Source organism: Diceros bicornis, chromosome 38 (genome assembly GCF_020826845.1).
Source record: "Diceros bicornis minor isolate mBicDic1 chromosome 38, mDicBic1.mat.cur, whole genome shotgun sequence".
Classification (NCBI taxonomy): domain Eukaryota; kingdom Metazoa; phylum Chordata; class Mammalia; order Perissodactyla; family Rhinocerotidae; genus Diceros; species Diceros bicornis.
The window spans coordinates 3,024,998-3,052,074 of NC_080777.1; the positions used below are offsets into that span (position 1 = coordinate 3,024,998).

Consider the following 27,077-nt stretch of genomic DNA (forward strand, 5'->3'; position numbering starts at 1 on the left):
AGAAAACAGTCAGACATTTGGTCTGTGGAAGGATATAAACAGAATTTGCATTTTAGTCAGAGCAGCACGAAATCCATAAAAAAAAAGTGCCTTCAAAGATTTACAAGTCAACATATAAATACTTGCAAATTAATCATACATAAACCAGGGATAGAAGTGCTATGCAGCTGTATAATAACTTGTAGAGGAAATTGGAGACTCAAGTGAGATAACTCAGGCAAAGCTTCCCAAAAGTAGTGTGATGAAGGTTTTGAGGGTGAAAACCTAAAGCAATGTAGAAGTGGGAGGTACCTTTCTAGCCACATCCATCATAAACCCATGGTATCTGTCAAATAGATTTATTAACTCACTGAATGGTTTGACTTACTTCTACATATAAAAACAGACAAACAAATTTGAATTTGTGTTCTCAAGAAAGCCGTTTCTAAAACTCCCTTTCTTTGCTTCTAGTATTCTCTTGCCCTGAATTCCATTTGCAAATGAAATATCCACATCCTGTAATTGACATGGCTCAATATTTATAAGACATCAGTGAATCTGTAGAGTAGATATACCTCAAGAACGATGCTGGAAAGCATTTTTACATTTCTAAAATATTTGGCGATTCACTGGAAAAATTTGATAGAACCTTCCAGAGGTGTATACAGTTTCACTTGCATAAAGTGTAGACCTTTTTCATGTACAGTGGGATTGAGAGAAATTTCATTTCCAAGAACAGACGATTTTCCTGTACTTTCCATAATTGCATGTAACTGCATGAATTTCTTTTTTTCTGCTTTCAGATGCATGACCAATGTCGGGTCTTGAGGGTTTTACTTCCTTTACCCAAATATCTCTTTTTTTAAAAAAAATGGTTTTCCCAGACAATCACTTATTTCCTGCCTATATATGGTCTTCTAAATTGGCTCCCTGGGGCCAGCCCGGTGGCGCAAGCGGTTAAGTGCGTGTGCTCCGCTGCGGCGGCTTGGGGTTTGCAGGTTCGGATCCCAGGCGCGCACCGACCCACCGCTTGGCAAGCCATGCTGTGGCAGTGTCCCATATAAAGTGGAGGAAGATGGCCATGGATGTTAGCTCAGGGACAATCTTCCTCACGAAAAAAGGGGAGGATTGGCATCAGATGTTAGCTCAGGGCTAGTCCTCCTCACAAAAGATAAATAAATAAATAAATAAATAAATAAATAAATAAATAAATAAATAAATAAATTGGCTCCCTAAAAAGCTTCAAGCTTTGCCAACATCAAGGAATTGAATGATGAAATTACCTACAGACAGCTGAAAGCTTATTTATATCTGCTGAAATTTTTATATACATATATATATAATATTATAGTTTTTCTTTGGAGGGTCCCCAAAGAAATAAAATAAAAGGGATTATTTTTCTTCTCAGATGCAAAGAGTTGTCCTTTGCTGTCCCTCTTTGCTCCTCTTCTCTTCTACTTCCTCCCTCTCCCTCTTCTTCTCTCATCTTCTTTCACCATTTTCCCCCTCTCTTCCCTTTGCTGAGAGGTGGAGAATGCAAATTCAACCCAGCCCAAGTGTGAAGACACACAAAGAAAGGGAAAATGCTGGTAGAGAGAAAGAGTAGACAGCGGGTTTCACATTCTGCACCTCCTAACAGTAAGTGATGTAACTGTCCCAGTTCAAATTTATGAGAATTTCCGTACTTTTCTGACATGATGATCAAGCATCCTTACCCCTTATTCCCATTCTTTTTTTTTTAATTCTAATTAAATTTTTAAAAAATCCACACAGGATCTCTGCCCTCTCAATGACAAAAATTAGGACTTGAGGATAATACTTCCCTCTCTCCTTTTTTTTTTTTTTTTTGCTTATATTTCCATGAATTCCTTTCATAGTCCTAAAATGTTTATGGCATCCAGAACCAAATGCATCTAATGAACACCAGTGGACAGAAGAATTAGAATGAGCTGGGTCAGAAAACTACAGGGTCTCTGTCGGCTATTTTTGGAAGGATGACATTGATTATTGCTAACATGATTTTTTTTTTGCATTTATTGAACCTTGTTCTTTTGTATTTAGAACATAAGTGGGTGACCCTGATGCCCTTTCTTTATCTTCCCAGGTTGGGGGGGTGGTTTTGCTGTTATGCTACCATCTCCTCCGCCCTCGCAAATATTTCTAACCTAAAAATAATGTATATGCCTTATGATTCCAGTATGACTTAAGCTATTTATTCTTTCTAATTTAGCAGAAATCTATTTCACAATGTTTATTATTTTAAGTGAGCCAGAGCAAAGCACTTAAGCTTTTTAGTATCACAACCCTGATCCCCAAAGAGAAGCTATGTAGTAACATTCTGTATAACTAATTGCTAAGGTCTCATCACTAGGAATTTTTTAATACATTAAAGATGTCTACCAGACTGAGGGAAAAAAATACCTAAGCCCGAGAGATAAACACAGACACTAGATTCCTGGGGATTTGGGGCTAGACAATTTTCTTTGCATTTTTGCTTTCTCAGTTACAAAGTGACAATAATCATATTGACCTGCTTCCTAGGTAATGTTACAGTCATTGCATAGTGACTTTTCAACTGATAAATTAGTGCCCTGTCAAGGGAAAACGATTGATGGAGTGTAGCAATGAAAAAGCACTTCAACAATGACAACACTCAGCAAAAAGCATGCAATTGATTCACTGAAGAAAGAAATGCTCCTTCCTATTGAATGAAAGACAAAGGTTTCTGCTTCTAGTGTTCCCTGTTCTTTCATTTGGTGATGTCAATCTTTGGAAATTTTAATGGGGAACTTAATTTTGTGTAAGATTCAGAGGAGAATTTAACTTCCAATCCTAATTTGTTAGTTGAATAAATGTTGTACTCATCTTATGGACTGAATTAATTTTGTATTTAAAAAATATATATATGCTGGGGCCGGCCCAGTGGCATAGTGGTTATGTTTGCATGCTCTGCTTCGGCAGCCTGGGGTTCGCAGGTTCAGATCCTGGGCGCAGACCTAGGCACCGCTCATCAAGCCATGCTGTGGCGGTGTCCCACTTACAAAATAGAGGAAGATGGGCACGGATGTTAGCTCAGAGCTAATCTTCCTCAGCAAAAAGAGGAAGATTGGCAGGAGATGTTAGCTCAGGGCCAATCTTCCTCACCAAAAAAAAAAAGAAGAAAAAAATATATATGACAAATATATATGCCAAGAAATAACCTTCGAAATGCAGATGACGACTAAGTTTGCTCCACTGTGAAGGTCAGGCAGTTGTGTATGTTGTCCTGAGGTGCTCAGCTTGCAAGGAACCAGGACATAAACTAGAGTAGGAATCTCTCCTTCCCCTTTGTGTGGCAGCTGCTATTCTCTGTGTGGTTGTCCCTCAGTGCCCTTCGTCTCGATTGAAAAGTCATCAAGGGCTCCAAATATATTTCTAATAGCCCTTGCTAGAAATTTATACTCTCTTCTTTCTCAATGTATATTACTTCTGGAAGAGATCTTAACCACTAAAATGAGCAAAGACAACAAAGGAAGGAAAGAAGAGAGGGAAAGAGAGATAATCAGAGAGTGACATCTTCCTGAGGATCAACTGCTCTGACTGTGACTGCATAAGCTCTATCTGGAGTACTCATGACCATCTCATTTCACGTACCCACCTCAAAACCTCTCAACAAACCTTAAGGAAGGCATCTTAAATATGCACAATGTCTATTTCCCCCCCAAATTATGGTCATTATTATAATATAGTAAACTGCAAAAGGGGAAAAATACATCCAAAATCTAACCACTTTAATACTATTTTTCTTTTTTCTGTTTCCACCAATCATTGTCCATAGGTACATATACTTTTATATAGCTATAAATAGAGTGTATCTAAAATGCACCAAAAATATTTAAATGTTCTCTTATTGAAAATACAACAAATATTATTATACCAAATTAAAAATATTGATAAAAATACTGATAAAAAATAGAGACCACAAGTCCCGTACATTGCCATTGCTTACTTTTTTATTGCAATAAAAAGCAATCATACTATTTATTTTGCGTGTCTTTTGTAATGCTGTTTGCACTTTAACCATGAAATGAACATTTTCTAGTAGTCAGTAAGTAATATCTACAATACCATGAAAGAGTCAATAGTATATTTGCATATATGGATATATTGTAATTTATTTAACCAATATTCTAGTGGCCACTTAGGTTGCTTCCAATATTCTCCTCTTCTAATTTGTACCTTTTATCTCATGAGTGCTATGTTGAACAACTCAATGACTGTTGAGTTAAGAATATGATCTTTCTAGGTCTTGACTTCTTAATTTTTAAGATAAGAGGTTTCAAATAGTTATTTGTAAGAAAATTTCTGATTTTAGTAATCTGTGGGGTTTCTGCTTAGGACGGAGAACATTGAAAAGAACAGTGCTCTAACACTTACAGAAAAAAACAAAGAAAAGCAGACAATCCACAGATTCACTACTTTTCTTGACTACATCATACAGTTGAGGTTGCAGGGCAGACAACTAATCCAAAACCTAAGGAAAGACAGTCACCTCGAAAGAGAGACAGGACACAAGCACTTGCTCACCCGAGGAAGACGCTGCCATACATCAGTAAGAAGAATTCAGCTGGAATTTTTAATGAACTGCTAAAAGCAAGTGTTGTCAAAGCAAGAAAATATACAGCCCCTGTGGAATGCAGAAGTAAGGAGAAATGGCACCCAGTCTTAGCCTTTTCTCCATGGATCTCACCAGGTACTCACAAAAACCATTGGCAAGATTCCTAAAAAAGCCTCTGTAATTGTGTAAGCCTGGTAGAGGGACAGCAGCCACTGCAGCAAAGGCATAAAATCCTACCTGTTTTCTTCTCCCTCATCTCTTCTATGGGACAAAATCCTCAAACTACTAGGGAAAGAGTAAAACACTACGTTGTCCTTGGGGTGCTAGTAAAAACTCATTGAATCTGGGGAGAGGGAACTGAAAAAAACCCTCTACCTCTGGGGCAGGAGCAGATATACTTGCTCATCATAGACCTACAGCTGGGGTCAGTGTAGGATCACCAAGAAAGCCCCACCTCTGAGAACCAGACACACAGTGTCTACCTGATATTAAAGCTTAATCAGAAAAACAATGATTTCTCTATAACAAGTTAACAGTATTTTCTTGCTGAGAGAGGGGTAAAAACATAGAGAGACCACCACTGAGGTGCAGTGCAAAGGAAAGACCTAAGTTGAGGGTGGAGCGGACATTGAAAATAACCCCCTTGCAAACCTCCCCCCCCAACACAAGATAACCACTAGGTGAATTTGAAGCCCTTGGTGAACTGAGGGTAACTATAGAAACAACAAGTCCAAAATCCAATTCAAAATCTAACTAAATTGACTTAACTTTCCACATCCAAGGCCTAGAAGAAAGAAAGGTATGCCCGTTATCCACAAGCAGATAAACTATTTGCCTCAGTCTATACTGTCCTATACAAGAGTCCAGCTTTCAGTAAAAAAAACCTCTTGGGACATACCAATATATCAAGGAAAAAAATAGAGACAAAGTAATCAGCAGACCCAGACTCAGATATGAAACAGATATTGAAACTGTTAGACAAGGAACTTAAAATAACTATGATTAATGTATTAAAGATGTTAATGGAAAAAGTGGGAAACATGCAAGAGCAGATGGTTAATTTCAGTAGAGCAAGGGAATATATGAGAAAGAACTGAATGAAAACACTAGAAATGAAAAACAAAGAAAATAAAGAATGCCTTCAATAGGCTCATCAATAGAATGGACACAGTTGAGGTAAGAATCAACCATTTTGAAAATAGGTAAATAGAAATTACCCAAACTGAAAGGACAAAGCAAAAATAGTGAAAAGAATAGAATCCAAAAGCTGTAGGACAATGTCAAAAATTAAACATGTATATAATGGAATTACCAGGAGAAGAGAGAGAAAATAGGATAGAGGAAACGTTTGAAGATAATAGCCAAGAATGTTCCAAATTAATGACAGACACATAGATCCAAGAAGCTCATAGAACATCAAACATTAAAAATACAATAAAACAGAAACTAGGCACATCATAGTCAAACTGCTGGAAACCAAAGATTCAAAGGCAACAAGAAAAATGGAAAAGATGTATTACATATAGGAACAACCAGAGGAGTTAAAGAAGACTTCTTGTCAAATGCTATGAAAACCAGAAAATGACAAAGTGACATCCTTCAAGTGTCAAGGGACAAAACCCGTCAATCTGGAATTTTATAATTAGTGAAAATGTCTTTCAAAATTAGGAAGAAGTAATGCAGAAGAAACAAGCACTTTCTCTGGCAAACAAAATCAAGAAAATCCATTACCAGCAAAACTGCACAAGAAATGTTAAAGGAAGTTCTTTAGACAGAAGAAATATGATAAAAGAAACTTGCAAATCTACAGCAAGAAATGAAGAACACTAAAAAATGAATAAAGTAAATATAATTTTTTTCTTATTTTAATTGTTCTAGAAAATAACTGATGTCTATAGGGAAAAAAATAGCGGTGTATTGTGTCTTTTATCATAGATAAAGGTAAAATATGTGACAATAATAATGCCAAGGATGGGAAGGAGTCCTTATATTACAGATGAAGTGGTATAATATTATTTTAAGATGACTATGATTAATTAAAGTGTATCTCTTAAGTGTGGGACAACAACTAAAACCACTAAAAAATATTCAAAACAGTGCATAAGTAATGAGCTGAGACTGAAGATAAAAATAGAATATGGAATAATAATTCAAAAGAAGGAAAAAAAAATTTTTAAAAATATATAGATGGAAAAAGTAGAAAAGAGCTATCAAGATGGCATATTTTAATCCAACCATATCATCAATTACATTAAATATAATTGGTCTAAACATACCACTTAAAAGACAAAGATCGTCAGATTGGATTATAAAGGCAAGGCCCAACTATATATTGTCTACAAGAAACTCACTTTAAATATAAATATATGGATAGATTAAAAATAAAGGAGTTGACAGCAAGACTCTGTGTACATCACCATGAGAATGTATGTCAGGTTCCAAGAGAAACAGAGAAACTTTCAAAAAAATTCTCAGTAAAAGAGATGGACATTTAAATTCTTAACTGGAAAATGAATAAAAAAGGGGCTAACATATGTTGGAAATAAAATCCTTTGATAACAAACAAAATCTACACTTTATGGAGAAATAAAATTCACTCAACACACACAAGTAATGAAATGTAGATAATTTAGCAGGAATAAGAACTTCCACATTTCAAAAAAAGGAGCAATGAACTTAAAATTTGTATTTTTAAAATGCGTAACTAATCAGGGTAACTACAGTGTAGACATTTGAATAAAAACACAAAAAAGGGAGTTGAAAAGATGTTCACCATGCCACCACTAATCAAAAGAAAGCTGGAGTAGGTATAACAATGTCAAACAAAGCAGACTTCAGAAAAGGAATATTACCGGGAATAGAGAGGGGCATCATGTAATGATAAAAAGGGTCAACCTTTCAGCATCAACAATACTCCTAAAGGTATATGCCATTAATAAGAGAATTTCCAAATATATAAAGCAAAAATTAATAATAAGAATAATATAAGGAGAAATAACCAAATCCACAATTATAATTGAAGATTTCATCATTTACCTTGCATTAATTGAGAGAACAAGTAGAGAGAAAGTCAGTAAGGATATGGAAAATTTGAAAAACACCATCCACAGCTTGACCTAACTGATGTTTATAGAACACTTCATCCCCCAACAGTGGAATAGATACTATTTTTCAAGTACACGTGGAATATTTACCAAAATATCCCAAATTGTTACATAGATAATCATGTCATCTATAAATAGAGACAGTTTTATTTCATCCTTTCCAATCCATATGCCTTTTATTTATTTTCCTTGCCATACTGCACCGGCTATAACTTCCAGTACAATATGCAGTAGGATTGATAAGAATAGATATCCTTGCCTTGTTGTTGACCTTAGGGAAAAGCATTTAGTCTTTCACTGTTAAGTATGATGTTAGCTGTTTGTTTTTTCACAGATACTCTTTATTGGGTTAACAAAGTTTCCTTTTGTTCCTGGTTTTCTGAGAGTATCATGAATGGATGTTGAATTTTGTCAAAGGCTTTATCTGTACCCATTGTTATAACTCTATGGTTTTTCTTTGTTAGTCTTTTATTGTATTATATTATATTACATTGGTTGACTTTTGAATATTGAACCAGCCTTGCATCCCTGGGATACACTCTACTTGGTCATGATGCATTATCTTTTCATGTGTTGTTGCATTTGATTGGCTAGCATATTGTTGAGAATTTCACACTTATGTTCATGACAAATATTGGTCTTCCAATATTCTACAAGACTCTACAAAATAGTTAGAAAAACTAATAAGTAAGTTTGCATGATAGGAGGTCAATATACAAAAATGAATGTTTTCTGTATGTGGTATTTCTAGATACAAAAATCAGTGTTTCTAGATAACAGCATAAACAGTTGGGAATTAAAATAAAAAGTCAGTGCCATTTAAAATAGCACCAAAACCATTAAATATTTAAATATAAATCTTAAAAACATATGAAAGATCTTTATGCTAGAAACTACAAAGCACTGATGAAAGAAATAAAAAAGGGCCTTGAAAATGTAGAAATATACTGTATTAGTGGTTTGGAAGATGCAATGTTGTTGTAATGTCACTTTTCCCCAAACTGATCTGTAGATTCAATGCAGTTCCAATCAAAATCCCTGTAGGACTTTTGTAGAAACTGACAAGCTGATTCTAAAATTTGTTTAGAAAGGCCAAGGAATTAGAATAGCCAAAACAATTTTGAAACAGAAGAACAAAGTCGAAAGATTCACACCATCTGATTTTCTAACCTGCTATAAAGCTAAGAAGTTCAGATCGTGTTGTACTAGAGAAATGGTAGACATCTGGATCAATAAAACAGAATAGAGAGCCCAGAAATAGAGTCACTCATATATGGTCAATTGATTTTTAACAAAGGTGCAAAGGGAATTCATTTTCAACAAATGGTGCTGGAACAATTGGATATCCATAAGCAAGATGAACCTCAATCCATACTTCATATCCATATAAAAATTAACTCAAAATGGCTCATGACCTAAATATAAGAGCTAAAACTATTAAATTTCCAGAAGAAAACATGGAATAAAATCATATGACCTTGGGATAGGCAAAGATTTCTTAGCTAACATATTAAAAACATGAGGGGAAAAGTGGATAAATTAGATTTCATCAAAATTAAGAATTTCTGCTCTTTGAAAGATACTGTTAAGAAAATGAAAAACAAGTCACAGGCTGATAAAAAATATTTGCAAATCACATATCTGATCAAGCACTTGTATCCTGAATATATAAGATTCTCAAACTTAATAAAACTCAAGATTCACTAGAACAAGAAACATTCAATTTAAAAAATGTGCAAACTATGTGAACAGATGCTTCCCATACAGATGGCAAATAAGAACATAAATATATGTTCAACAACATTGGTCATTAAGGAAATGCAAATTAAAACCACATGTGATACCCTGCACAGCTATTAGAATAACTAAAATCTTCAAAAAATAAAAAAATTAAAATAGCATGTTCCAGCAAGGATACGGAGCAATTTAGGCTGATATACATTGCTGTTAGGAATGCAAAATTGTGCAGTCACTTTGGAAAACCGTTTGGTGGTTTCTTATAAAGTTAGACATATACTTAACGATATGATCCAGCAATCTCACTCTCAGATATTTACCAGAGTGAAATGAACACTATATTGTCACAAAAATGTGCTCATGAATGTTTACAACAGCTTTATTTGTAATCACCAATGGGTAGAGACAACCCAAATGTTTCTCAACGGGAGAATGGATAAACAAACTGTGGCATATCCCACATAAGGAAATTCTACCCAATAATAAGGAGGAAAAACTACCCTTCTACACAGCAACACGAATGAATTGCAAATGCATTATTCTATGAGAAAGAAGCCAGATTCAACGGGCTACATACTGCATGATTTGATTTATATGACATTCTTACAAAAGCAAAACTGTAGTGACAAAACAAAAAGATCAGTGGTGGCCAGAGGCTGGGGTTTGAAGAGAGGTTGACTACAAAAGAGGTCTGGGGGAAATTTTGTGGGTGATGGCACTGTTTTATATCATGACTGTGGTGGTGGTTACAGACTGTATACCAAAACCCTAAGAGCTGTATGCTAAAAAGGGTGAATTTTACTACGTAAATTAGTCATTAATAAAAATGGAAAATAATTTTTTAAACCTGTGGTTTTATGATGGCATTGGCTTCAAAAACTATTACTAAACTAAATATTAGTTTTGAGCATACTAGCTATTGAGTAATGCAGTACAGTCTGGTGGTTCTGCGTAATCTAGCATAAGATTTTAGAAAAGACTTCCTGTGAGTCTGTAATTCTTGTGGGGAAAACAAAGCACTAATAGGACAAAACATGGCTGTTTTTCAACATTCTGTTGTGTGTGTGTACTAAGCTTGAGTCACCTCTGTGAATATTGCTGAGCTGCTCTTATAAATAACACTCCATGTTTCCTACACAAAGCTCTTGCCATCATTTTAACATAAGAGCCTTTTAATATGTAAGATCACTGTTTTTCTCTGTCATGAAGATAACTGGAGGAAAAAAATAATATCTGAGTGTTCCTCTTAGTGCTTATACAATTGCTGCATTCTAGAAATTTTTTTAAAAGTGTATGGCATGTTGTAAAAAAAAATCTGAAATTATCTGAGAAGGAGAAACTGAAGCCATCTCTCCTATAAAAATCAAAGTAGGATTATTTTTGTATAAATGAAGATGTGATTTATTCGCTATTATCATATTTTCTGCATCTGCATAAATATAATGTCTCAAAAGTAGAAAAATCACTCTGCCCTTTCATCTAAATGTTCAGGCATATACTAGTGGTATTACCTTTTTATTAATTTCAACTCTAATCTACAAATAAAAAGTCATTTGGAATCACAAAGTGAAATCTGTTGGACTGTTAAAAACTGAGTAAAAAGAACTACTTAATGGCAGGAAGAGGAAAATAAGTTGAACTGTGGAGAAAGAGAAACAGTACACAAACAAGAAGCTATTTCTTTTCTTACTCACCTTCCCTTCTGGGCTCTGTCACCCTTGGGCATAATGAGCAGCATTGAAAATCATGATGGCACCTAGCTTGATGGAAGAATTCACCTGAGCCTCCCCCCTGCCTGTCTCTATCCCTTGCTCACTCTCTGTCTCTTCCTCAATTTCCTTTAAGGAGAGCGTCTCAGAAAGAGAAACAGAAAACTTTCCTATGTGCACTTAAGAAAATTGGCAAAGTTATGAGGGGAGAGATTCCTAATTGCCAACAACAATGACAAAAGGGACTCTTCACTTACTCATCTTACAAGATTTCTCTGCTGCATGGGCCATGTTGATCTCTTCCTTTTTGAAATCCTCCTCAATTCTTTAACTTTTAGAAATTTTTCTTATCTTCTATGACACTGATCTCTTTCAGTTCATCTTCCTTTTTGACTAGTCCTTCTTTGTCTCCTTTTGTGCGTTCCTCTTAAATACTGAGTTCTTCCCTTAATTAATGGTGTTCCCTGGGATTTCATGCATCCACTTATTCATTCAACAAACATTTATCAAACATCCACTACGTGCTAGGGCTGGAAATACAGCAGTCAACGAGACAAACAAGGTTATTGTTCTTGATGAGGGACAATATAAATAGACAAATGCCCTAATATTGTCATTCATCCTGAACAGCATATCCATTCTTCCTATGGGAATCAGCTACTCTTGTAGTGGCAGCCATCATTTCTGTGATGATGCTTCTCACTTTTATGTCACCATCTCTGATCCCTCCCTTGAGCTCAGGAGGGAGCTCCTTGACTCTCTCCTGACTCAGGATTCAGAGTCACCAACACACTAGAAAGGATACAGAGCATAGTGTTAAGAGTGTGGATCCTGGAGATGCTCTGACTGTTCAAATTCCAGTTCCACTCATTACTAAATATTTGGCCTTAACTGTTTCTCAGTTTCTCCATTTTTTTTTTATGTTGGTTTATTTCCTCCAGAAGTAGAGACTTAGTGTGGTTATCAGTCATCTTTTATTTATTTATTTACTTTTTTGCTGAGAAAGATTAGCCCTGAGCTAACATCTGTTGCCAGCCTTCCTTTATTTTGTATGTGGGTCGCCGCCCCAGCATGGCCACAAGTGGTGTAGGTCCTCGCCCGGGAACCGAACCCAGGCCGCCAAAGTGGAGCACACTGAACTTAACCACTACACCACTGGGGCTTGCCCCAGTTCCCCCATGTTTTAAATGGGGATAATAATAGCACCTACCTGACATGATTGTTTTGGGGACTAAGGGAGTTAATACATGTAAAAAATTATAAAGCCATAAGAACTCAACAAATGTTAACTATTTTTACTATCATTATTATTATCACCACATGGATTTCACAAATGAACTTCAGACTCACTGTGTCTGCAAGCAGATTTGCTATGTCCTGTTCACTCAACTCATCTAGTTTAGAAACCCAGGAGTGGGCTTCGTCTCTTTCCATTCCCCGTCCCCACAGACCCAATCATTCCCCAGGTCCACGATTACCTCCTATTTCTGTGGTTCGGGACTTCATCATCTCTCCCTGGCCCTGCTTCAATTTCCTTCCCTCTAATTCAGCTCAGAGGAACTGGGTAATGTCGCTTCACTTCATTAACACTCCAAGCAGAATTCCCAAACCTGAGGCCTGAAGGCCAACTCAGTCAGCAGATGTTTTTGTTTGGCCAGTGACATTAAAAACTAAAATTGAGGGGCCAGCCAGGTGGCACCATGGTTAAGTGCACGTGCTCCAATTCAGTGGCCCGAGGGTTCACGGGTTTGGATTCCAGGTGCGCACCAACGCACCACTTGTCAAGCCATGCTGTGGCGGCATCCCATATAAAGTGGAGGAAGATGGGCACGGATGTTAGCCCAATCTCCCTCAGCAAAAAAAAAAAAAAAAAAAGAAAAAAAAGAGGAGAATTGGCATCGGATTTTAGCTCAGGGCTGATCTTCCTCACAAAAAAAATAAATAAATAAAAGAAAATTGAATTTGAATGTCATCACTTGGGTTATTTGCTCCCCAGTTCAGCCTCAGTCTCCTCTATTCGTAGGGTTTTGCATGTATTTACATCACACATTTGTACTGGTCCCCAAGTCAGTTGGGTTTCTGACCTCTAACATAAAGGGTAAGGGGCCCACTCCTTAAAATCCCAGCCTTTCAGATCTGGATCCTTCCACTTACCAGATCTCCCCTCCCATCACTCATTCTCTCACAGTCTATGCTCCTAACATTTCTTACCTCCCTGCCTATGTTCACGCCCTTTCTTCTGCCGGGTACGTCCTCCCAACTCTGCTGTTGAAACTATAGAGTTTCCAGATCCTTCAAGATCTTTTTCAAACTTCACCACCTCCATGAAGCCATTCCATATCCACCTAATTGAGCAGTCATCTACCAGTTGAGCTATTAGGTCTTTTAATCACAGAGTATTTGGCAAGAAACTGTGGGTCTTCTCCCTAGAAACCTGCAGATACATATACACTACACCCACTGAACTCCATGTGTGGTCCAGAGGTTAAGGATCCCTTCTAATCTGATGCAGTATGTCCCTTACTTGAATCCTACAGAATGTTGGTGATATTTTCCTTAAGACACTTATCAAATTCTGCCTTGTTTCATAGCTTGTTTTTGTTCTCCTCTCCCAACTGCCACCATTCCTTCACACCCCAGCCCATCCCCACGCACAGTTATCCATCAGGGACCATGGCTTGCTCATAAGATTACCCTGCTTGCCAATTCAGTGCCTTGTACATGAGACATGCTCAGTATTTAATTATTGAATTAAATTGAATTACCAGTTGGTGAACTGACTAAGCAGTTAACCATTTTACAAAAACTGCATTGCTCATAAAATTGGGGAAATTATCACTTTATAATTATACGTGGGATAAACACACCTTTCTGGTAATATTTGGTTGTCAAAATGTTTTCTGTGCTATAACTGCCCTCAGACATCTAATTTATATGAATTATTGATGACAGCCATGTCTTAGTACCCAATAAACATGTGCAAAGGATTGAATAATTCAACTCTCATTTTAGGTTCATATGAGAATTCTGAAGTTGGCAAACAAAGCATTTGGCCTTTTTCTTTCTTTATTCCCACATTTAGTGACATTACTTTCATTTCCTTCCATTCAGTCATACTTATTCCGTCTTTCCATAGAGGTCATACCAGTTTTGTCTGCCATGGATTTGTGGTGTCTCTGTGGCTCTGATACATTTTCGAAGATGCTCACAGCCCAATTCCATGATGGATTGGATTTGAATGCTCTCCCACTCACATTAGATTTGGCTACATTTTGTGTGACAGTTCTCAACATGAAAGAATCTTGAGTGTGCAGACCACACTGGATTGGCTAGTGGATAACCCTCAAGACATTTCCACCTATAAGATTATTGGAAACATTTCCACCCTTTAACATTGCTGATCTGGTTTCAAATAAGATACTCCTAAAACCTGTTTTGTTGTGGTTGTTTTTCAAGTCATTGTTGGTTATATTCCAGGGAAGCATTACTAAGTTATTTGCAGTAAGTTTTCCCACTCCATACAGCTATCCCCATGCAAGCCCAATGCAGTGGTCCCTGTTTTATAGCCTTTGATCAGTCAGTTACCAAGCAACTGTTGGACTGCCTCCCACTCCCCTAGGGAGGGGTCTCCCCACTCCAGATCCTGAAGAAAGTCACTTCCCATTAGCTGAAAAATTGGTTACAGCCAAACACTTTCCAGATAACTTGATGCCATCATTGTGAAATTGTTACATGATAAGGTTCACAGATTTCAAATTTCACCCTATTTTTGGATGCTGACATTTTCTATAGCATCCCATCCCAGAAGCTGTTGGGAGAGAGATGTTGGTTGGATATGTAGTGAAGGCAATCAGAAGCACCACAGGGACACAAACATGTCACCACAGCCTCAACGGAGTGGTGCTTCAGCTATTTGTGGGAGTTAAGGTCTAAGAACTAACTGAGGAATCAGAAGAGGGTTTGTTGCATCTCCGTTGTATGTCATACTCCAGCCCATGCTTTCTCTTTGAGGTTAGGACATCGATGCCTTCAACAATGCCGGAACACCTTGAGCAATGCTCTATTCAAAGCACCATGATGGGGAGGGCGTGGTGAATGTTGAGATGAACAGTACAATAGATCTATGAGCAACGCAGATAAGTCAAGAGTACACCATGACATGGCACAAAAAGAAATGGTACCTTTTAAAAACTCTGGCTGAATGTTTCCCTTATGAAAGGCAGGGTGGAAGTTGCTTAGAGCACTTATACCTGATTCAAATCCATGGGAATGGCCATAGGAGAAGGAGGATGAGATCATTAGATGTGGGAGTTCGTTCTTGGGATTTTAGGAAGCCAATAAACAACACCCTTCTCTTACCCTCCTGAGCTCCAAGCCATTTTTTAAAATATCTCCAGGAATCAGAGAGATGGTGATCAAACTATCAGCTTCATTACTGACGAAACCAGAATGGAAAATGCAGTTTACATGTGTGGTCAAAATTGGGCTTCCTGCCACTTTCTCCATATTGACCTTGCTCAAGTTAAAGGCATGTCTTCTGGCTGCTCCTGCACATGCCCCATGGAGGATGGGAGCAATGCATCTGGCACCCAGGTTGCTCTGAATGAGAAGAAGTGCCTGTGCCATGCCTGCCATGTCCGTTCCCCAATCTCACTGGGGAGGTCACTCTGTCTCCCTTGGGAGGAGTAAGTGAGTGCGCAAGATCAAAAGGAGGTGGAAGTTACCCTTTTCAATACTTCCAAAAGGGTAGAAGCTCTTAATCTTTAGACCAAAGTCTTAGGTGAAGGTAGGAGCCCTGGGTGAGGAAGAAGAGGGATCTCAAAATCATAATGGAGACAAGGAAGACCAGGTCACAATGTGGAACCCGGGGATTGGGATTCAATCGTGACTTAACAGTTTGTATTTTGGAAAGTGTTATCAGCTATTGTTATGTCCATGGCCCATCCTAATGCAAATTAAGATAACTTTACTCTTCCAGCATCTTTCCTTTAATAATCTCATGGAGCCTCCCTGAGTTTCTTGTTTTATGAGCATGCAGTACTGATAAGCAGAAAAATGGAAAATATGTAGATGGGCAAGTTTCCTGCTTGCAATAAAGACGGGAGGGAGGGAATCTGTTTGAGCCAGGCAGCAGCAGAGCCTGGCAAGTGCATTCGTAATTTCCATATATGAGGTGCAGCAGGTCACTGCGTAGCTGAGAGCCTTTTCCTAAAGAGTATAGGTGTGGCGGAAGTGTGCAGAAAATTCCTTTTGATGTGTGGTTGGTTGTAATGGTGATGATGCAGATGATAATAGCAAACACTTATTATTCTAAGTGGCAGACCTTGTCCTAAGCAGATTATATATATTTGTTTAATCATCTCAACAACTCTCTGAGTATCATTATTACCCCACTTTTCAGAGAGATTAAGGAACTTGTCAGTTATGGGCATAAGAGGAACTTGCCCACAGTCACACTGGAGAAGGCAGCAGAACTAGAATTCCAGCCTGAGTCTTTGCTCTATCCACAAAGGCAGGTAAACTCCTTGGACGGTCAGCGATTGCTCTCACGGTTGCAGGCTAGCCCATTGTGGCCTAGACCAGAGGAGAAGCACTTTTCTCTTTTACCATTCTGAGATCTTTCTAGAGCCATGTGGACATGTAATATTCTTTCTAAAGGGCTAGTTATCTCCTTCCCTTATTGCTGCCGCTGCTGTGATGTAAGTAAAGGGGACTTAGTAGCACTCATGATGGCCTCACTGGGGGGGCAGAAATCCAGTGAGCCATGCTCTGAATGACAAGAATGAATCAGGAAGAATGGAATAGAGGGACATCAAAACATTTCTCTGGGACAAGAAGAAGGTCCTTCTTTTCTGAAAACTTTCAAAGCTTTTCTGAACTCAACGGTTCTCTCAAAGCAGACTCAGAAATCTAAATTTGCTTTACGAATTACAATCTACAAATGAAAACTCACTGAGTTCTATCCATTTGCCTCTTCTTCCCACTACTACATGACTTGGCTGCAAAAAAGGGTAGCACAAGATTTATACATTATGTATTTCCTTTTAGAAAAGGTTTTCTATACTTCTCTGGTTTCCTTAATTATTTCATCATGAATAAGAAGAAGCTAAATAGGTAATATTCAGATTACTGTTAAGATCCTGGCGCATAAGTAGGGCCAAGTGTTTATTTTACAAACCTGAAAGGCAGATAGAGTCACTCAGGCCTGGCCCAACATTTTGTCAAAAGGGAGTAGATCCTTTGAGGGGTTTGGAAAGAGGATCAAATACAACGAACTGAAACTGGGATGATCTCAACTTCCTTACTGCTCATTAAGAAGAGAAGGCAGAAAGGAGGAGCTGTGGTGGCATTTTGGAATCATTTTCACCTCTTCTAAAGAAGCAGGATAAATTTAAAGTACTCCAAAAAATAACTGAAATGTGTTTCCACTTTGTTTCATCCCTTTCCACTCTCAGCCCCATTCCTTTAAGATTCCTCCCACTAACATTCTCCGGTCACTCTAGTCAAGGTTTTATCTATTGATTTCCCTTTGATTAGATAAAGCCAAGAAATTGATGTGTGAATTTCTTATAGCCAGAAGTCAAAGATGCCAAATGACTGGTGGTCCTTTAGAAAGTTTTCAGATCCCTGTAAAAGATGAAGCAGTGATTAAAGTGAAAGAAGGAAGGAAAAGAAAGAGGAAGGAAAGGAGGCAAGAAAAGGAAGGGAGGGAGGGAGGAAGTGAGGAGAGAAGGAAAGAAGGAAGGAAGAAAAGAAGGAAGGAAAAAAGCAACAGCCCTCATTCATCCTAAATGACCCTGTGTGGTATTTGCACAGCCTTATTGGGCGAAGGAGCTTAGGGCTGGAAATCACAAGACATTATTCTGTGATCTTGCAAGCCATTTCTCCTTTTGGAACCTCAGCTTCCTTAACTTTGAAATAAGGTTGAACTAGCTGCTCTCTAAGATTCTTACGTTCTCTTGTCTCTTCAATTAGTCACATTCCCTCCGGCAAGCATTATTATTCCCACTTGGTAACAAAGAAAATAAGGCATCAAGAAGTGGTATAGACCACCCATTGTGGGAGTGAAGGGGCCAGAGAGAACATTTCTGAGTGAGAGGCTGTCTCTGAGCTGCTCAGGTTCAATTCTTTATTTTGTTTCCCCGGTAACAGAGATTTCACCTTGAGGGCAGAAACGAAATCAAGTTAGAGCTGCTAGTAATTAAATTTCCTGCAGTAACTCAGAATATCAATCAGCAGCTAACTGGACGCAGGTTAGTTGCTCACAGTTGCAGGTTCTTTTGTCTTTGTCAAGAAAATTAAAGAAATGCTTGTTCACATTTCTATAAAGTCATGAAAACAACAAACAGGACACCTGTATATGATAAATTGAGCTGTGGTTAAGCTAACTTGTATGAATTATTCTGAATTACAGTAGAGAATGATGCTAATGCCTCTCCTCTCCTCGTTCTGCTGGCAAGAGCATCCATCAGATGTCTGCTTTGGCTTCTGCATCACCAAAAACCCCACCAAACCAAGCCTGTCTCCCTCTATGCTGCCTCTCAGGTCCTAAGCAGAAAGGGTCTCTTTTCTTTCACTCACTGCATTTCCTTTTATAACTGCCTTCCACTAATTTTGAGAAAATAAAGAAAAACGTTTTTTTATCGTATAATTACTTGTTTCCCCTAATTCTATTTTGTTTTGAAACTCAGACTACTAATAGAAATTCCAGGGCAAAAGAGAGGACACGCACATGAACAATAGGACTCGCATCTCACTCGCAGGGAACTTCTAGTCTATGGGCGCTCCCCTTTGTAAGTAATTCTTCCTGAAGATGAAATCTTAAACTAGCTTTTGAGTATCACAATCCCAGCTTCCTTGATTACTAGCTGTGCATTGCGGTAAGTCCCTTTATCTCTCCATGTCTCCGTTTTCTTACATGTAAAATGGGTTTTTGTGAGGTTTAAATGAATGCAGACTTGTGACACGTTTAGAATAGTGCCTGGTGCACAGTAAGAACTATAATAAGTTAGTACCACTTCTGTTGTGATTTCTCCCAAAGTAGTAGGTTCTAGCATCTCCTGGATTGTGTCAAACCCAAACACTACAAAGGGTCTCCCACACTTCATAGTGGCCTAGGGAAGGGACAGAATGGAACCATTGATACAACTTGAGTTTTAAACAAAATCACGACCCTTAGACCAGCTTCTTGGCAGAGTCTTCCGGGTTGTTTGAGGCCCCAAGCCTCTCTTAGCTCTGTGGGTTGATTACTAACACTATGCCCGTTGTGTGGACAAGACAATCAGTCTCTTCCTGAGAATAATTCTCTTCCGAAGAATCATTAGCTGATAAATATCTAGCTTTTTCAAGATTATTTTATTCCAACAGTTGGCCCATTAAATCAACTGTCAACTGTGTGACTGAGCTGGAAAGTTAGGGTGGCCCAGCAGGATGCCCAGTGGGCATGTGGCTGGCCATTGAGGCTGTGCTGGGCTGAGCAGCCCACCAGCAAGCAGAGGGCTGGTCTTAGCTCGTGAGGTTTGTTGTATTGGTAAGGCAACTTGAAGAGTGCCTCAGCTAATCAATCAATTTAGCTTTTGTTTCTTTGATCATCTAGACGTGGAAGGTCTACAGAAGCCCAAATCTGTGTTATTTTTCCCACTGCTAGCATTTTAAGATTTGCTCATAAACCTGTCCTGAATTTTTGCTCTGGTTAAAAAATACACCAAACAAAAACAAGTTTCTTTTTTTCCATATTCGGTCAACACCAGCCTGAACCAAATATGTATAATTTGAGTCATTCTAGGGTTGAGAGGAGGATACTCAGAGGACCTATAATTCTCTTTACATCTCTAGAGAGCAAGGCTTGATTTCTTCCACTGCCTTCGGATTCTAAAGCTGTAATGTAGTCACAGAGCAGAATGATGCCGGGGATTGTAGACCAAAGCTCACAAAAAGCAGCATATACAACAGAAAAAAAGGAATACTAAATCTTTGTTTAGAATAGAGTCATTACCAATACTAGTAGCTGGAGAAAATCTAGACAGCATGAACAGAGAGACAGTGTCCACCTGCAACTTGGTGATGATAAATGGTAACTAAGGAGAGCCTTGGTGATGATAAATGCTGAAAAAGTTCATAAATATATTTCTCTCCATCTGATCACACCTAAAGGGATGATCATACCTAAAGGGACAAGCATCCCTCATAATTGTCGCGCCATTAAATAAGCATTTTTATTTTATGCTTCTAGTTTTTCCATTAGCTTTTAAAGAATTGGTTCACCAGATTTCCAGATTAAAATGTGTGATGGTATACATTCCAAAACAAAGTATATAACAGATACAGAGAACAGAAGACAGAGCGACACTGAGAACATCTCAGGAGCACTACTTGGCCTTAGGTTCCAATAGGCAAAGTCTCTTCCCAAAGTGCAACCCTCCTATAGGCCTTTCCACAAGAGCCATTATTGCCTTATTCATTCATTCCCCCTAAATGCCTCCTTCTCTGATGCCTGGGCAGACTTTCAACTGAAACAATATTGACTTGAATGAGCTCCACAATGTGACTTAAGATAGAATAGCAAAAGTCAACACATATTGAGTGCTAGTTGCCATGCTCTGCTGCACTGATTTGTCTGACCTCATAGCCCCAGGATGAAGGTGTCATGGGGATGAGGTGGTGGCACTGCCCTCCAGCCAAAGACCAGCAAGCATGCTGAAGGTGAACAGTTGCTTGTTACAATGAGGGAGAATGCACACCTTAGCAAACCATGGGCTGTCTAAAGGCGGCTTTAGAAAGGACTTATTATGGGATTTGGCTTGTGTTGCATAATTTGGGGAGGGTTTAAGGAAGCAGAGCTTTCTTTGCTCAAGATTGGGTGCTCAGAAAGTAGGGGCAGTTTTGTGATTGGGTATCTTTAATAAATCTTACCTATGTGGGAGGCAGAATGAAGTGAGGCTAAAGCTGTAGCTGGTAAAGAAGCAGCAGTCACCCATATGAGCCGGGATGGGGGCTGTTGCATCATTTTTGTGGCTTGGACAATGCCCACGTTGCTGTCTGTGTTCAGACAGGATTACAGAGTGGTCTTGATTTTGTCTTGATCTGTCATGGACAGTCACAGAGGGGCCTTGTCTGATGGTAGTGCAATGGAAATGGCTCATGTTTAACGAGAGATCACCAGGGCACAGCTGTGAGTGCCAGGACAGTTCTTAGAAACGTCTACATCAGGCTGACAGTCACATGCCAGCTTCCAGATGTCACGGGCTGCTTTTCTTCTTCTTGGGGGTGTAAAGAAGTTGAAGAGCTGGTCCAGTCACACAGCTCATGAGTTGAAGAGCCGTAATGTTAATACAGCTCTGTCTGGTCTCTAAGCCCAAACACTTAGCAACGATTTGATCTCATTTGGCTTTTATGAAACATCTGCTTTCATCTTCAGCTGTCCCAGGGGAATCCAACCAGGCTTCTCGGCATATTCCGTGGAGAGAATTGGATTGAGTCTTGAGAACAACACTGTCCATTGACTTCACTGAAAATTCACACCCAATATGACCTCAACACACTCTATTTCAGGGACGGCTTCTTGTTCTCCACCGTCTGTTTCTTTGTCGGAAATCAGATTTTGTGCAAGTATTCACATTTACGTTTAGAAACACCACTAGTCAGTGATCTCCAGCCTTTTAGCTCCAGCCACTCAGTGCCTTCAGGTTAACAGAGCAAGTGAACCCCTCTTTAACGCATTCCTTTAGTATAGTAGAAGGTGCTGGGGGAACCTCCCCCAAGGATGTAGGAGTACAGACAGCCTAAGGCAGGTGAAACAGTGGAAATAAACAGGCTAAGGAGTCAAAACAAACTGGGTGCAGAGGTGAGCTCTGCTAAGTATTAGCAAAGTTACCTTGAGCAAGATTAGTGACCATGGCCTCAGTGCCCTCATCTCTAATGTGAGAATTAGAACATCTACTTCAAAACATGTACTGCTCTCATAAAAAAACCTAATGTTGATAACTTTATGGTTTTTGTCTGTATTCTCTGCTATGCTGTATGCTCTGAGCACCCGAGGGCTGGAATCAGGTATGACTTGTTCTCTGCTATATTCTCAGAAGCTGGCATGATGCTTGGTTTCCAGAAGAAGACAGATGTAGACACAGATGTAGATGAAGACGTAGACATAGATCTAGATCTGGATGTAGATGTAGATACAGATGTAGATGTGGATGTGGATATGAATATGGATGCAGATACGGATATAGATATGAATATGGGTGTAGATGTGGATATGAATGTGGATGTGGATATGCATATGGATGTAGATGTGGATATGGATATGGATGTAGATGTGGATGTGGATGTGGATCTGGATGTAGATGTGGATATGGATGTGGATATGGGTGTAGATGTAGATGTGGATGTGGATGTGGATGTGGATGTAGATGTGGATGTGGATACAGATGTAGATGTGGATGTGGATATGGATATGGATGTAGAGTGGATGTGGATATGGATGTAGATGTGGATGTGGATGTGGATGTGGATACAGATGTAGATGTGGATGTGGATATGGATATGGATGTAGATGTGGATGTAGATATGGCTGTAGATGTGGATGTGGATGTGGATGTGGATGTAGATGTAGGTGTAGATCTGAGTATGAATATAGATGTAGTTGTAAAACTGGATCTGGATCTGGATATAGGTGTAGATGTAGATGTAGATGTAGATATAATTAGGTCATAATTGTGATTGGCCTGATACATACATTTTGGCCACAGATAGGAGCCTGAAGAGAAAGCATACACTCTCCCCAACAAAGAGTTCATAGTGTCCTGTGTATGACAGAACTATCAGAATGTTTCCACATGCCAGTCTTTTACATTCTTTTAATTTTTTAAGTATATGAATTTAAGAGTAGATAAAAATGAATTTTTCATTAAGAAAGAACAACATTCCATTGTCTCCTGTTCATAAAGTAGCGCTAATAGTGCCCTGTGGCACTTGATTCCCAAAGCTGACATCCAGTTGATATTTCAAACATCAGACAAATTCTTTTTAAAAAAAAATTATTTAGGGGGCCAGCCTGGTGGCATAGTGGTTAAATTCGCATGCTCTACTTTGGCGGCCCGAGGTTTGCTGGTTTGGATCAGGCATGGACCTATGCACCGCTTGTCAAGCCATGCTGTGGCAGGCATCCTACAGATAAAATAGACAAAGATGGGCACGGATGTTAGCCCAGGGCCAATCTTCCTCAACAAAAAGAGGAGGATTGGCAACAGTTGTTAGCTCAGGGCTAATCTTCCTCACCAAAAATAATAATAATAATAATAATAATAATAATAATAATAATAATAATAATAATAATAATTTAAAGTGATAAATTCCCAGGAAGCCCAATGAGCGGATGCCTTCATTTTGTACTCTTAAGCTAGTTCCCCAGTGGGATGACTTCTAGGAGCGACTGGCCTCAAAGTCTGGACGTTGAGTTCCACAGGCTCAGGTAATAGGGAAGAGGTCCAAGGAAGGTCACCGTTCCTTCCACCAGGCCTTCCTTCATAAGCAGGCTGGAGTCTTTCATAAATGCTCTGCGCACTCAGATTTGAGACTTCGGTGGAAGTCCACAGAAAGCTGGTATAACCATTCTGCTTTTGTCAGTCTGCTGCCCCAAACCTTCAGTAATTCTCCTGCCCCATGGAGACCCCTCGCCAGGCATTTAAGGCATCCCATGATCTCACCACAATCTACTCCTTTTCCCTGTGGTTTCCTGCAATTATAGCACAACTCCAGCTAAATCAAGTCACATCCATGGTTTCAAAATTATATATTATGTATAATAATTATCCAAACCTTGGTTTTCTTTTAGGTGAAATGAGAAGAAGAAATAAACATTGTATCTACCTAACCCACCATCAAGATGTAAGACAGTGAGTCACACTGTATCAATTTCCTAGGGCTGCCATAACAAATTACCACAAACTTGATAACTTAAAAGAGCAGGAATTTATTCTCTCCCAGTTCTGGAGGCTAGAAGTCTGAAATCAAGGTGTTGGAAGAGCATTGATCTGTCTGAAGCAGACAGATCTCTCTTGGGGAGAATCTTTCCCTGCCTCCTAGCTTCTAGTGGTTGCTGGCAATCCTTGCTATTCCTTGGCTTGTAGGTGCCTCACACCTTTTCTCTCTTCATATGACCATCTCCCCTGTGTGTTTGTGTCTCTGTGTCCAAATTTTCTTTTTCCTATAAGGACATAAGTCATATGAGATGTAGGGCCACACTAAATCAGTGTGACTTCACTTGATTGCATCTACAAAGACCATATTTCCCAATAAGGTCACAATCAAAGGTTCCGGGAGTACTATTCAACCCAGTACCCACACCAAGCAAGCTCTCGATCAACACTAGCTAGGGAAATTATGATTATTGTTAAATTCTAACAGCAAACCTTGGAGATAGATATTATCCTCACTGAGCAATAAACTGAAATTTCAGAGTTAAGTAATTCACCCAAGGCTATTCAAGAAACAAGTTGCAGAACCAAGACGCAAACCTCTCTTGTCTGAATTTAAAACCTTGAATTTAAAGCCACAATCATGCAGGAGCCTAAAGGAGCTGGTCGGGACACACAGACAGAAGCTCTCTGGGCAGCGTTGGGAAGGAGATGCAAAGTGAGCGGGAAATTGATGTCCCGAAGCCATAGGTGGCAAGGCTGGAAGACCTCTGTAGACTTTATGAACCAAACTCCCTCACTGTTCAGAAAAGGAACAAAGACTCAGAAGTTGGATGAGCTGCCCAAGGCCCTATATCTGGTTGGTGAAAGATCATGGACTTCAATCCAGATCTTTAGCCTCAAGGTCATTTTTGTTTGTTTGTTTTTCCTGAGGATGGCCACAGGCAAGGCCAGCCCCCTGGAGGTGAACTAACCTTGCCTGTGTCTGGCAGACAAGAAACATGTCCACATGTCTGGGAGGCCCTGGTCCTGTGGGACAGCCACTTACCAGGTCTCAGCTCCTCTGCCCCTGACTCCCACCATCAGATGAAGACCCCAGTTATAAAGCTAAACTGATACAAAGGTTGAGAATCCCTGAAGTGCTAAAGGCTTCCTTGGAGAAGATAAGGTGGCAGCATTGATTCAATCTGGAAAAGGTACGAAAGCATGAAGGTCAGATGCACAGCTAATATTCCTGAGATCCTGTCAGCAGAGACTCGGCAGACAGCAAGGTGGGCCCTGTCTTCAACCTGGAATGAGATTAGCAACCTTTAGCAGTCACTCTACACAGTTTTTGAAATCTCTGGGACTAGAAAACACGAAAGAAGGTGTAAGTGTCTCCTCTTGCCACTGCCAAGGCCTGGGGCTGAATGCCCTTCCCCCAGCTCCCTCACCCTGTCCTCCATCTCCACACCACAGCCAAGGGACCTTTCCAGTCCACAGCCTCATCACCCACTTCCCTCATTGCCACTGGCCTCATGACCTTCAGCATAAATATCAAACTGCTTACCCCAGCTCAAAAGCCCCTGATGATCTGACATCCTTTTCCCTCCGGTATTACCCCCTGCCATCAGAAAAAAATATTTACACACACACACATTCTCCCCTGTCTCACTCAACTTCAGCCACACAGCTCTGATTATATCCCCACCAGCCTCAGTGCCTTTGCACATATCTGATATCCCCTCCCCACTCTATCTCCTCCCACTTTCTTAACCTCTAATTGTCCTAAATGTGTTTGTCCATTCAATTCTAGAAATCTATACAAAAGAAATACTTGCACAAGTGCACAAAGATATACGTGCAAGGATGCTCATTGCTTTATTTTTTGCATTAAAGGAAAAAGTCCATCAGCAGAGTAAGTAACTTGTGTGCATTGGAGCTGGTATGATTCCAGATGGATGCTGATGAGCATGGAAAGAACTCGATGGCATGGTGTACTGGGGAGTCCCAGGGGGCAAGGAGAGACAGGTCCCTACCTGGTGGATGACCTCTCCTATAATCCCAAGTAGAATCTTGAGTAGGGGGCTGGAGGAAGGGATAGGAAGGGAGTTTAATAATCAGTGGACCCCAGCTCCCTGACGGGCCAAGCCCACAAACCCCTCACTGGGTGTTCCGATCAAAAAAACATGTATATTTGTGCTGTTCTTTTGTGACCGAGATTTCACTTTGTCACTTTCATTGACTAAATTAGAATCATCTGTAATGTTTACAAAGTGATACTGGACTCAGATGAAGCCAGTGCTGCTATGCTCCTGGGTGTATTTGATGAAGGGTCAGAAACCTGCGTCCAAATTCTTGATCTACCGCTGTCTAGATGTCTATCTTGGGGCAAGCATTTTTGTTTACCCGTGCGAGCTTTACTTTCCTCATCTGTGCACTGAGGGAGGTAGATAACATAATCTATGGTCTCTTTGTTGCAAGATTCCATTGGTTTATTCCTCTATGGCTTGTGCAATGTTAATAAGAATAATAATTGCTAACATATTTTTAGTGGTTATCATGTGATGGGGTACATGATAAATTTTAAGCCGCTGACATGTATTAACCATTTTAAGCATCATAGCAACTGTATGAAATACATACTATTATCTCCATTTTATGGAAGAAGAAAACAAGGCCCAGAGATTAAGTATCTTGCCCAAAGTCACAGAGCTAGAAAGTTGTGGAGCTGGAACTTAATTCCAGGCAATCTGACTCTGGAATCCATGATCTAACCGTTTTGTTACATGGTAATTAACAGTCAACCTTTATACTGCTGCATGATTTGAGGGTTCGTACAAAAATATTAGTGTTAAGGAAATGGATTGGAAGAGCTGATATGAAAAGTATAGGTGAATATGGAAAAATTATCTGTAAGAGCCCACAGGCCAAAGGCAAGCAAAAGATCTCCTTAAATATTTAAGCATTTTTGTAACGCATCATTTCCACATACCACAACGTGCCTGTGTCAACATACTTCTGTTATCAACTGCAAGAAAAAAAAGTCGCTGCTGCT

The 27,077-nt window shown here is 39.3% G+C and overlaps 1 protein-coding gene across 1 annotated transcript in view; it reads left to right on the forward strand.

Annotated features, from left to right (window-relative positions):
- The window catches only part of PLD5 (phospholipase D family member 5), a 368,734-nt gene that overhangs the window by 309,344 nt on the left and 32,313 nt on the right, over positions 1-27,077 (forward strand). The gene's annotated exons all lie outside the window — the stretch shown is intronic.